This window comes from Marmota monax, unplaced genomic scaffold (genome assembly GCF_021218885.2).
Source record: "Marmota monax isolate L192 unplaced genomic scaffold, Marmota_monax_Labrador192_F-V1.1 WCK01_AAM20220418_F8-fsc00164, whole genome shotgun sequence".
Taxonomy (NCBI): domain Eukaryota; kingdom Metazoa; phylum Chordata; class Mammalia; order Rodentia; family Sciuridae; genus Marmota; species Marmota monax.
The window spans coordinates 2,326,249-2,339,351 of NW_026693313.1; the positions used below are offsets into that span (position 1 = coordinate 2,326,249).

The window sequence follows — 13,103 nt, forward strand, 5'->3', positions numbered from 1 at the left end:
AAACTCTCTTTTGTAAGGTAGGTCCAATTCCAACAACGCTTCTAATTCTAAATAGCAGCAACAACATGAATCAAAAGTATTTTGCTTCACATCATGTAGATGTCAGTTAGAAGTTGAGAAAAAATGAAATATTCATGCTACAGGAGAGTGGCTTTTACAGGCTGAAAAATATCTGTGATACACTTAGAAATGCTTATTTCGATGACATTTTCTGGTATTAGACTTAATGCACTGAAAAGGGACTAAAAGAGAGAGAGAGAGAGAGAGAGAGAGAGAGAGAGAGAGAGAGAAAGGTTGTCCTGATAGCTGTTTTATTTATTCCTCTTATTTTTTTATTTGAGTAAATTTTCTTGTAAACTCCTTTGCAGATTAAAGTTTATTTTAGCAGGTAATGCCTTGGTTGAAGCGGCTTTTCAATAAGGAGGAGGATGGATTAAACTGCCCTCTTCTTAATTGCTTTGTGAAGCCTTCCCTTCTCCTTAATCTCACTGTAGTTTCTTAAGAAATGAGGCACTTACATATCCCAAGGGCTTAAATGGAGATTTCTGCCACAGAGGGTAAAGTAGGGAGTTTGCTGCATTAATCATCGAATAACATCAATCAAGCATCCACTTGGGCAGTTAAATTTCTGTTGAACAAAGTACAGAAGTACCTGGGGAACATCTCCCTCTTTGTAAGTGGTGTCATGAGACATCTGTCATGAAGGCCTTGTAAAAATAGATTTTTAGATGCAAACACAGTCATCTTTACGCAGCACAATGCTAGGCACATAATAAATACTATTTTACAAAAAAAGTATATGTAAATACATTAAATTTCTAAATAAATCACTGCATCAATTCCTTAAACAAACTGGTAATTACCTCCTTACTCTAAAGTTGTCTGCTTATTACATCAAGAATTATTGTTTTAAATATCACTTTTACTTCAGAAACATTTTTAGAGATTATAATTGGTCCAAGTTTTTGCTCATATAAAAATCTGTGTTACTGATTCATGATGAATTGAAAGGTTTTTTTTTTTAAAAAAAACAATTGATTTCCTTCTCCCTAATTTCCCTTTTTAAAATTATTGCACATTCATCTTATCCTCACTAGCCTAGGGCACATGTGGATTTGCCTCATAATTTGTTTCTGCAGTCCAAATCTGCTTCTGCCATCTGCAATGCCTCTCAGCCTCTCCTTCACCATTCCAGATCAATTCCATTCTGCTTTTATTGTCACTTGTCCTTCCAGCCAATTTTGTGGGATGCAAGTACAGGCAGTGTACTTAACAGTACTGAAGTATTGGAGAGTTTAATTCTGTTTACTAGGATTTTATGTCAACTCTCTTAATTGTCTTTGTTGAACTCTGAGCACATTGGATGGTAAAGGTGTTTTATGACTTTCTCATTCTCACTAAAACCATCAACATCTACAAGAAACTTCATGATGTAGTTAATCTCAAGGACTTAATAACATTGAACATAAAGATGAAAGTGACTTAATTTAAAAGTAAAAAGAAATAGATTTTTGGGAAGAGTCAATGAAGAAAAAGTGTCAAATATTTGCAAATTAATCTAAAATTCTACCAAAATTCAAATCAAAATCCCAGTTGTAGTGGATTGATATTTTTCATTGCTTTGTTCAAATGCTTTCTAAAATTCATCTTGGGTGGTAAATTACTATTTATAGGAGATAATTTTTATTTTTGATTTTTTAGGGGTAATATATCATACCAGTTATTATATGCTATTAAAGAACTCAAGTAATAATATAGTAATTGGTAAAGGAAAAGATGTATAAAGATCATTGGAGTATAATTGAGAATTCAAAAATGATCTACATATATAAAGACAACATTTTGAATCAGGAGGTAAAAGATAGCATATTGAAGAGTGCATTTGGTCAACCAATTGGAAGAAGAAAAGTTTAGAACCCTACATATAGCAAAACAAACACCAAATGAGTAGACAATACCAAAGTCAGTCAAATAAAAATAAAATAATAAATACAGGTACTGATAGATATTATAGGTAAATATTTCTTACAATAGTTAAAAGAAGAGGACTTTCTAAAGTTGATACCAATGAGAGAAAATAAAAAGGAACAAGAATACTTAAATTTTTTTCAAAATTCTGCACAAAAGATCAGAAAAAAAATAAATGATGTGGAGACTAACAGATCAGTACAAAGGATCAGTGCAACCACGAGCTGGTCTTTTAAAAGATAAATAGACAAAACTTTAGCGAAGCTAACCAAAAGAAAGAGAAGACCCAAATAAATAAATCAGAGGTGGGGCCAGGGTTGTGGCTCAGTGGTAGAACCCTCGCCGCGCACGTGTGAGACACTGGGTTCGATCCTCAGCACCACATAAAAATAAATGAGTGAAACAGAGGCATTGTGTCCAACTATAACTAAAAAATAAATATTAAAATAAATAAATAAATCAGAGGTGAAAAGGGAGACATTACAACAGCCACCACTAAAATTCAAAGGATCATTAGGGAATATCCTGAAAAATATATGGAATAATGTAAATAAATTATAAAATCTAGAAGAAAGGCCCAAATTTCTGGAACATATGATCTATGATCTAACACAATCGAACCAAGAGGATATGAAAAACCAAAAAAGATCAATAACAAGTAGTGAAACTGTTATTAATTTATCAGCTTTTGTGACTGAGGTGAGATCAAATCTCAATTTAGTTTGAGCAATAACAGAAAGCCTCCTAACCAAAAAAACAAAAAACAAAAACCTGGATTCACTGCAGAATTTTACCAGGCTTTTAAAGAAGAACTCATACTGATGCTTCTCCGTCCGTTCCATCAAATGGAAAAGGAAGGAACCTTCCCAAACTTATTCTGCAAAGCCAACGTCATCGTGCTACCAGTACCTGACACAGACACAACAAGAACAAAGAGAGACTCTGTGATGAATATAATGCAAAAACCACCAGTAAAATACTTGCAAATTAAATTCAACAGCATGTTAAAAAGATCATATACCATTATCAAACTTGTTTTATTCCATCAATGAAAGGACAGTTCAACATATGCAAATCAATAAACATAATTCAGCACATAAATAGACTCGAGGATAAAAATGACAGGATCACCTCAACAGATGCTAAAAGCTTTTGATAAAACTCAATATCCCTTCATGATAAGAGCCCTGAAAAAATTAGGTATAGAAGGATCATGCCTCAACATGATAAAAGCTATAAGAAATCCATAGCCAACATCGTACTGAATGGGGCTGGGAAAACTGGATAGTCACACATAGGAGATTGAACCTAGACCCCTACCTCTCATCCTATGCAAAAATCAATTCAAAATGTATCAAAGATATTAAAGTAAGACTTGAAAATATTGGAATAAAATGCTCCAAGATATTGGCCCAGGCAATAATTTCCTGGATAGGTCTCCAATAGTCCAAGAAACAAAAACAACAATTAACAAATGGGTTTACATCAAACTAAAAAGTGTCTGCATATGCTGGGCATGGTGGCCCATACCCATAATCCCAGATACTCATGAGACTGAGACAAGGTGATCCCAAGTTCAGGCCAGCTTTGGACAAGACTGTGTCTCAAACTATAGATAAATAAAGGCTGAGGTGTAGATCAGTGGTACAGCACTTGTCTACATGTATGAAGCCTGGGTTCAATTCTAAGTATCACAAAAGAAAAAAAATCTTTTGCACAGCAAAGGAAACTATCAACAGAGTGAAGAGACAGCTCATAGAGTGGGAGAAAATCCTTGCCAGCCAAGCATCTAGAAAAGGATTAATATTCATAATATATAAGGAAAAAACTTAATAATAACAAAAAATTAAATAATTCAATTAATAAATGGGCAAATGATCTGAATAGACTTCATAAAAGAGGAAGAACAAATGGCCAATAAACATGTGGAAAAATGGTTGATATCTTTAGCCATCAGGGAAATGCGATCAAAAGTAAATTGAGATTTGATTTCACCTCAGTCACAAAAGCTGATAAACTAATAATAATGACAAGGGCTGATGAAGGTTTAGAGAAAAAGAACCCTTACATACAGTGTTGATATAAATGTAAATCACTACAGCATTGTGGAAAACAGTACAGAGGGTCCTCAGAAAACTAAAAACAGAAATACAGTGTAACCCACTTTACTACTCCTAGGTATATATCTGAAGGAAATGAAGTCAGTATACAAAAGAGACACCTTCATACCTGTGTTTAATGAAGCATTATTCATAATAGCTGAGACACAGAATCAGTCTAGGTGCCCATCAGCAGATGAATGGATAAAGAAGAATGAAATCCAGTATTTACAGGAAAATGGATGGAACTGGAAGACATTATGTTAACCAAAATAAATTAGACACAAAAAGACAAGTGTCACATGGTTTTTCATATGTAGAAAAAACAATCCCCCCCCCCACACACACACATACACACACACAAAACCCTGTAAGTAGAAGAGGGACTACTAGGGGTTAGAGGGGTCAGAAGAAAGGGGAAGGGAATGAGAGGGAAAGAACAAAGGGAGGGCAAACTTGATTAAAACCCTACTTGTGCATGCGTGAAACCCCACAGATGAACCACCAGATAAACACCAGAGATAAAATTGATGTGTTAAAAAACTTTTAAGAATAGGGCTGGGGTTGGGCTCAGTGGTAGAGCACTCGCCTTGCATATGCGAGACCCTGGGTTCGATCCTCAGCACCACATAAAAATCAATAAGTGAAATAAAGGTATTGTGTCCAACTACAACTAAAAAAAATAAATTAAAAAAAAGAATTGATGTGTTGATAATTATAATAATGACAAAAATGTCATAAAGCAGAGCAATGAACAATGAACTGCGTGAAGAAAATATTTAATAGTAAGAGACAAAAGGTCAAATACTCAATACATAGTCTTTCAAAACCAGTTAGAAAAAATGAATGACGATATAAAAATGAGCAAGGAGCTTAAAAAATACACAAATAGCAAATAAACATATTTAAAAAAATGTTTAGCCATACTAGCTATCAAAAAATGCCATCATGGGGCTGGGGTTGTGGCTGAGTGGTATCGCACTTGCCTAGTATGCGTGAGGCACTTGGTTCAATTCTCAGCACCACATACAAATAAATAAGATAAAGGTCCATCAACAACTAAAAAATATTTTAAAAAAGAAAAAACTGTAATCATATCTTTGTGACAAAAGCAGGAAAGAATAATATCTAGGGTTAAGTGGGAAAGGAAAAGTGGAAACATTTTATACCCTCCTCATGGAAGAGTGAAGTGGTATAATATTAGGAAGTGAAATTTGACAATAATCTCAAAAGTCTTTAGAAGAATATATTCTTTCACTTCTATGTTCCTTTTGAAGAAGTAGGGAAATATATGCACGCAAGAGTGCTTACAGCAGGTGATCACTATAGCAAAATACTTGGGAAAACAGACATTATCCAGGAGAATCCCAAATAACTTAAATGAGGTAGAAATCTATTCCATGGCTGTGTAAATAAACGTAAGACTCCATGGCAAACATGGCATTCTTGGGTCAACCACAACCCAGTGCCTCTGGCTTGGGTCCTCATCTCTTCACCACAAGGATCCAACCTTGTGGCCCAAGATATTAATTTGATCTCCAAGTGTCTCATCCATCACTGAAGGGGACTGGGGAAAATAAAGGCACATTTCTCTTTACGAATGTCTCCTGAGGGACTGGGTTTGTGGCTCAGTGGCAGAGCGCTTGCCTCGAGCATGTGAGGCACTGTGTTAAGGTCTATAAACAAGTTAAGATGGCGCCTGGCATTTTGCAGAGGGAGTGGTTTCTGAAGTAACGCCAGCGAGCCCTTAAGTGTGGAGATTCCTTATTGGTTGACTGCTGTATTTAGTTTATGCTAATTAGATAAGCTGTGTGGAATGTATATATACCCCTCCTGTCCTACAATAAACGGCTCCCACTCCTGCTGTATCAATGTACACAAGTTGCTCGTCACCCCCCCCCACCACCCCACCCACCACCCCGGTTATTTTGCTGCAGCCGGACTGCGGCAGCACTGAGTTCAATCTGAATATTATTGCATTAAATTTTTTATTAACAAAGATTAATAAAAAAAAAGAAGATTCCTGAAAGTTTCATACCACATTTCAATTTATCACATGGCCACAACTAACTGCAAAGGAATCTGGGAAATAAGCCTATTCCCAACAGCATCTGCCAGCTCAAAACTGGAAATCTTATTACTATGAAATAAGGGAAGAAAGGATAAAAGGATGGCCAGCAGTCTCACCACATAGCATAGTGTTGACTGAAATGGTTCAACAGCAAATAAATTATGGTACATTTGAGCAATGAAATACCATACACTTGTTAAATTGATGATCTGGATCTATAGTTATTGATATGGAAAGAAATGTACAATATAGTTTTAAATGACAAATGCAGTTTATGAAATTGCTTTTATAGTGTGATCTTATCATCTCTTATTTATCTAGCTGTCCTTTTATCATATACTCTATCACAAAGTGTTTTTTAGTTTCTGAGGTGATAGAATTTCTAAAATATATTTTTATTTTTAAAATTCCTGCCTGTATTGCATTGTGATGTGAAACATGAACTGTACATAATGAATGCTTTATATTTGTAGATGTACTCATTGTGACTAGATTGTAATCAATTATTTTTTTCCTAATTATTCAAGGAAAGATTCCATATACATTCATTAGAAAGCACCATTGAAGTGTGTTGTTGAAGACATTTTATATTGCCTAATTATTTATTGGCTTAATATATTAGTTTATGAGAAATGTGTATTAAAAATATCTACTATGACTGGGTACTTAACAATTCCTTTTTTTAATCATTGTTTGTGTATTTTTGAGGCCATGTTATTGGGTTATGCAAGTTTGGGATTGTTATGTTTTCTTGCTAATTTTTCTTCTTATGATTAAACAATGTCCCTTTATATACTGAATATTATTGCATTAAATTATATTTAATATAATTAATATTGTATTAACATGTTTATTTGCTTAGTATTTACCTGGAATTTTAAGGGCTATAGGTAGAATTTGTATTTCAATTCAGATAATCTCTATGTTGTAACAGGTGAATACAATGTTCACCTTTATTAGAATTGTTGATTTTGAACTTCTTTCTACCATGTTATTTTCTGTTTTTTATTTACCATACTTTTTTTTCTTATTATTTGGGAGAGGTTTTTTCCCTGATATCTACTTCAAGTTGTTACCTTTTTTGGTCCTTCGGGTATTTTGGAAGAGTTTTATTTTGGAGATTTCCCAAGTTTCAAATATACCTCACTTATATTTAAAAAGACTAAAATTAAACAATCATTCTATTCTCTGTTCTCCCATGCTTTATTGTAGAGTTTGTTTCTCCTACTCTTAAAAATGTCCCCAAGTGAGCCTTTATTATAAGGGTTATAGAATATATCATATCTAGTATTTCTCTTCCTTTTTAAAATTCAGAATCAATGTGGGAAAAGAAATGTGGGAAGGAGTAGAAAATATCTAAGGTATTGAAAATTAAAATACAATATTGGCTTTATTTCAGATAAGTCTGACTGGAGAAAGAGCTTTTAGATCTGTGGACAGATGGGCTTGCTGATACTTCGCTCTTGAGTTACATGGACTTAGTCCTGCTGTGGCACCGAGGAAAGGATAAAGTCTCCTCAGTGAGCTGCTGCTTACACCTCACCCAGGTCAGACAAGAGCCCAGGAACAGGCAGAGGTAACGGAGAGGGAAGACCAGGGCAGAGCCAACCAGTGGAAGTCCTTCTGCTTCACTTTTCCATGGCCCTGCCTTGCAGAGGAAAAGTTAAGGTAAATCATTGTTCTTCTATTATTGCTGTCTTATTAGTGCCTTTCCTCTGTCATCCCTGGCCCAGCCCAACTTGCCACAATGAATGTTGCAGCTTCAGAAACCGTAATTTGTGTGGATCCTTTCAAGATCTAGGAAGGAGCAACAGTCACGGGAGAGTTAGAGGAGTGGAGTCCTACCAGCCAGAGTCACTCTTCTTGCAGGTACCAATCTCCCAACACCCTGCAGCTCTAGGACCACCAGTTCCCATGGAGAACCTGCCTTTGGGGGACCCCATGGAACATCAGCATCTTCCTCGAGGAGAAGAATCCGTCTGGTGCATGGCTCTACTCCCAGTCACGGGCCATGTGACTTGGCTCTACTGTGCTCTTGGCACACCTTACTGCTGGGAACAGCTCTGGCAAGGTAGGGGTGGGAGGGATGTTGGGTGCAGTGAAATCCAGTCAACCTTGACCAACTTGCCCTGACGGTAAGATCAAAGGGCTGGAGTTATCGGAGGACTCTCCCACCACGACCAGTAGTGAATTGAGAAGCTAAAATAAACTTTTCTCCATTATGACTGATAATTTTTTTTTTAACCAAGCGGATTAAACTGGGCTAAAAGACTAATTTATGTTTAGAAGACTGATTGATCTTTCTACTTTCTTTGTAGAAGACCATACTCAGAAGTCATTATCACAGTAAGAGATCAAACATGTGACCAAAGAATGTAGGGAACAAAATATATTTGAGGATATATATAAATTATGATGAAAATAATTAAAGATTATATTACATTTCAGGATTTTGTAGTATTTAACTTCAAGTTTTATCTGTTGTGATTTCTATTATCTTGCTGAGTAAACCTAAACTTTTGTACCTAATTATCTATTAGTAACTTGGTACTTTTCGTTTCAAGTAGTTTCTCCAATTATTTTTTTTAAAATATTTATTCTTTAGTTGTAGTTGGACACAATGCCTTTATTTTGTTTTTTATTTTTATGTGGTACTGAGGATCAAACCAGGGCTTGCATGTGCTAGGCAAGCACTCAACCACTGAGCCACAACCCCAGCCCTGGTCTCCACGATTATTAAAGCTTAACTTCCTACAAAAGTTGGACCTGACTCTGTTGCGTGTTTTTTTTTGTTTTGTTTTGTTTTGTTTTTGTTTAGTTACTTCTGGGATGTGTCATTGCAACAGAGAAATGGAGTTGTTTCTTTGAAGGCAAACTCTCTCTTCTCCTTGTCTTGGGTGCTCTGCAGTCTCACTCTACATGACTTAGGTTTGAAGTTGTTTTTATCTAACCCCCAAGGGTCTAGGTGTACTTCCACAGTCTGAGGATTTATGCACTTTTTCCAATCTTGAATAGTGTCACTCCTTCTATTTTTTAAATTGTTTTTTTAAAATAAATATGGGACAGATGTAAAATAAATACTTAGATATTTTTAAAATATCTAAGATATAAAAGATAATGGGGAAAAAACTCCAAAAAGGTGTAATAATACACCTGTGTCCTCACCACGGAGCGTAGGAAAAGGACAAAGAGAGCAACATTCCCACTTTGACACCCCTTGTGACTCACTCCCCCCACCTGTTTCCACTATTATCTTAAACTTGATATTTAGCATTTGTCTTTTTTGTAGTTTCACAAAGAAAATATACTGTTGTGTATGTTTTTAAACTATGCATCATTGACCTAATGCTAGATCTGTTCTTCAATTTGTTTCTTCCACTCAAAATTATGTTTCAGAGATTTCTTTATATGGTTGAACTCAGCTATAATTTACTCATCCTCACTCCTGTATACTATTCCATCAACTCTCTCTTCTATATTCTGTTAGTGGATGCTGATTTGCTTCTGTTTTTTTTTTTTTTTCCTAGTGGGAATAGTGATATTCTAAGCACTTTCATAAGTGCCTCCTCCAACAAGAAAATTTCTCTAGAGTTTATAACTAAGAGTGGAATTGCAAGGTCATCGCCATGTCCAGGCATCTTCATTAAGCAAAGCTGGTCTCCAAAGGGACTCTACTAATTTATACGAATACCAGCAGAATATGAGAGATTGCCTTGCCCTCATCGTGTTAATGCATGTTAGTATCAGACTTCAATTTTCACCAATTTTGTGAGTATGTTGTAAAATGAATTTGTATTTTCCTGTTTGCTAATGAGATTCAGAGATATTTTGTACACCTATTGGCCATTTGCTTTCATTTCTATAAAATTATCATATACTTCTTTTGAGCATTTTAAAAATACAATTTGTCTTTTTCTAATTGATTCATAAATTCTTTTAACATGTTCAAGATAAAATTTTTTTAATGATTTTATATTTAGTAAATATCTCCAAGTCTGGGACTAGTCACCTCCCTCTCATCATGGTGTCTTTTGATAAATGGATGCTGTTATTTTTAATATAGCCCAATCTGTCCATTTTTCCTTTGTGTATTTTTTTAATATATTTTTTTAAAATTATTTATTTATATGTGGTGCTGAGGATTGAACCCAGTGCCTCACACATTCCAGACAAGCACACTACTGCTGAGCCTCAGCCCCTCCTTTGTGTATTTTTTAAAAATATTTTTTAGGGGTTGGGGCGCTCGCCTGCCATGTGTGAGGCACTGGGTTTGATCCCCAGCATCACATACAAATAAAATAAAGATATTGTGTCCACCTATAACTAAAAAATAAATATATAAAAATATATTTTTTAGTTGTAGATGGATACAATATCTTTGTTTTTATTTATTTATTTATATATGATGCTAAAGATTGAACCCAAGGCCTCACATGTGCAAGGCAAGCACTCTACCACTGAGCTACAACCTCAGCCCTCCTTTGTGGATTTTAATATTTATTTCCTGTATAAGAAAATGTTTATATCTCTGGGGTTGTAAGATTCTCCCAAATTGGCTTCTAAAATTTTTATGAGTTTGTATTTCACATATAACTCACAATCCACCTAGGATTGACTTTTGTGTGTGATGTGATGTATGGGTGCCAATTCTATTTATTCTTAGTATCTTATCAGTATTGATTTTACACATATATTATTCTTGTCTTCCATCTCACTTACTATACAAAAGATACATTGTAGAGTGTAGGAAAATGGTACTCTGAGAAAAATTTAGAGCCTTAATGTTTAAAGGCCAAAATAACTGTTTCCAAATGGGAAAGTTAAAGAAAGAACAATAGGAAAAGATACAAAGAAAACAGGATAAAGAACACCATACAGGGGCTGGAGATGTGGCTCAAGCGGTAGCGCTCTCGCCTGGCATGCGTGCGGCCCGGGTTCGATCCTCAGCACCACATACAAACAAAGATGTTGTATCTGCTGAATACTAAAAAAAAAATAAAAATATTAAAAAAAAAAAAAAAGAACACCATACAGCCAGTTTGCAGTGGCACATGCCTGTAATCCCAGTGACTCAGGAGGCCAAGGCCAAAGGATTGAGAAGGATCAGAAGGATTGCAAGCTCCAGGCCAGACAAAGTAGGAAAACCCTATCTCAAAACAAATTAACAATGGCTGGAGATGTGCCTCAGTGGTAGAGCACTTGCCTAGCAAGTGAAAGGCCCTTGGTTCAAACCCCAACTAGCACAGGAAGGATAAAAAAGAAGAATGCTAAAGAGAGCAGAAACCAAGTAAGTGACCATCATATACATATACATATTTATCACAAGAGTGTGTCTGTTAGTCCCTTGTTGCTAAAGTCAGATGTGGTAGAATTTTTTAAAATAAATATTCTCCACTGGTGTAACTACAGGTGATTTTGATTTTTTATTAGCCTTCCTTTTAGTGTTTGAACTTTATACAATTAATATGTAATATTTTTGTTATTTGGAAAAACAAAATAATTTCAATGTCGAAAAAAACTTTAATAAAAACTGGATTAGGATATCATGTCATCACATAGTTTAGAAATTATTTTGCTTTAAAAAAAAATGGGGGGGGGAGTACCCGGGATTGAACTCAGGGGCACTCAACCTGAGCCACGTCCCCAGCCCTATTTTGTATTTTATTTAGAGACAGGGTCTCACTGAGTTGCTTAAAGCCTTGCAGTTGCTGAGACTGGCTGTGAACTCATGATCCTCCTGTCTCAGCCTCCTGAGCTGCTGGGATAATAGACGTGTGCCACTGTGCCCTGCCTTAAACTTTGTTTTGTATTTTATTTTAATTTATTTTATTATGTGTTGCTAAAGATGGAACCTAATGCCTCACACATGCTAGGCAAGCCCTCTGCCACTGAGCTATAGCCCCAGCCCTTGCTTTTTTATTATCTATGTTTAAGCAGAGGAAAAGTAACAAAAAGTTCTAAACTTACTTCAGATTTGACTTCAGAATGCATTACAATGAAATGGTAACAACTGAATCTAAATTCACCTACATATTTTTAATGGCTTTTCATTTCTTCAGGTAAATCCAATAAATGGAATGATAAGTGGTATCAATTAGGAAAATTCTAATAATAATTAAATAGATCAGATTGGCTGTTTTATACTTCTACATTAAAAAAAAACCTTATCCCCAAATCTAATGCGTAATCTTTATATTTACCAATTACTATTGATTCAAGTATTCTTAAAACAGTTGGGCTGATCACTGTTCAGATGCCTGTGCTTTCAATTTCCTAATGGTGTTTGTGAATGTTTGTTTCTGGGTCTCTCTGGGTGTGTGATGTGTTCATGGTGAGGATGTGTATGTGTCTGAGGGAGGCTGTTGGGGATTTGAGGGTGTCTCTGCTAATGATTTTAATGCTCTTACTCTTTCAATGAGTACCTTTTCACAGCCTTTTTCCTATCTGAATGATCATTATTTCTAAATTATTGAGACTCAACTAATGTTTTCCTCTAAATGATCTGCCAATGTGTGTACTAAAATTTTTTTGAGTCAAGGATCTGTAAAAATCCAATTCTAAAGTAGAAGGGAAATAGAAGCTATTTCTCAGAAATATAAAGCAAACTTTACCCAGTGAATTATCTGAATATTTCTCTCATGGTCTTTGTTTCTTTTAAAAAGTCTATAAATTATATTTTAACAAAATTCTGCATAGAATAAAAGATTGCTAACATAATAAAATGTGTAAGACAGTTTCTCATAATGAACTTTCAACAGACTATAAACATCTCTTTTCTAGATGATATAGATTTCTGAGACTTTAGATTTTTATTTATTTACTTCTTTCGCTTCTTTGTGATACTGGGAATGGAACCAGGATCTCTTACAATTAGGCAAGTGCTCTACCACTGTGCTCTATACCTAGTCCTTTTAAAATTTTATTTTGAGACAGGGTCTAAGTTGCTGAGTCTGGCCTCTAACTTG

General features: G+C 35.1%; 1 long non-coding RNA gene across 3 annotated transcripts in view; it reads left to right on the forward strand.

Moving 5' to 3' along the window:
- LOC124100959 (uncharacterized) overlaps nucleotides 1-10,078 on the forward strand; it is a 30,522-nt gene extending 20,444 nt beyond the window's left edge. For 2 of the 3 annotated variants that reach the window (XR_006854486.2, XR_006854489.2), the window contains exons 2-4: nucleotides 7,538-7,806; nucleotides 8,008-9,066; nucleotides 9,666-10,078. This is a non-coding gene — a long non-coding RNA (uncharacterized LOC124100959). The remainder of the gene's footprint in view (nucleotides 1-7,537; nucleotides 7,807-8,007; nucleotides 9,067-9,665) is intronic. The other variant, XR_006854488.2, reaches the window with a different exon arrangement.
- Nucleotides 10,079-13,103: the final 3,025 nt, after the last annotated feature.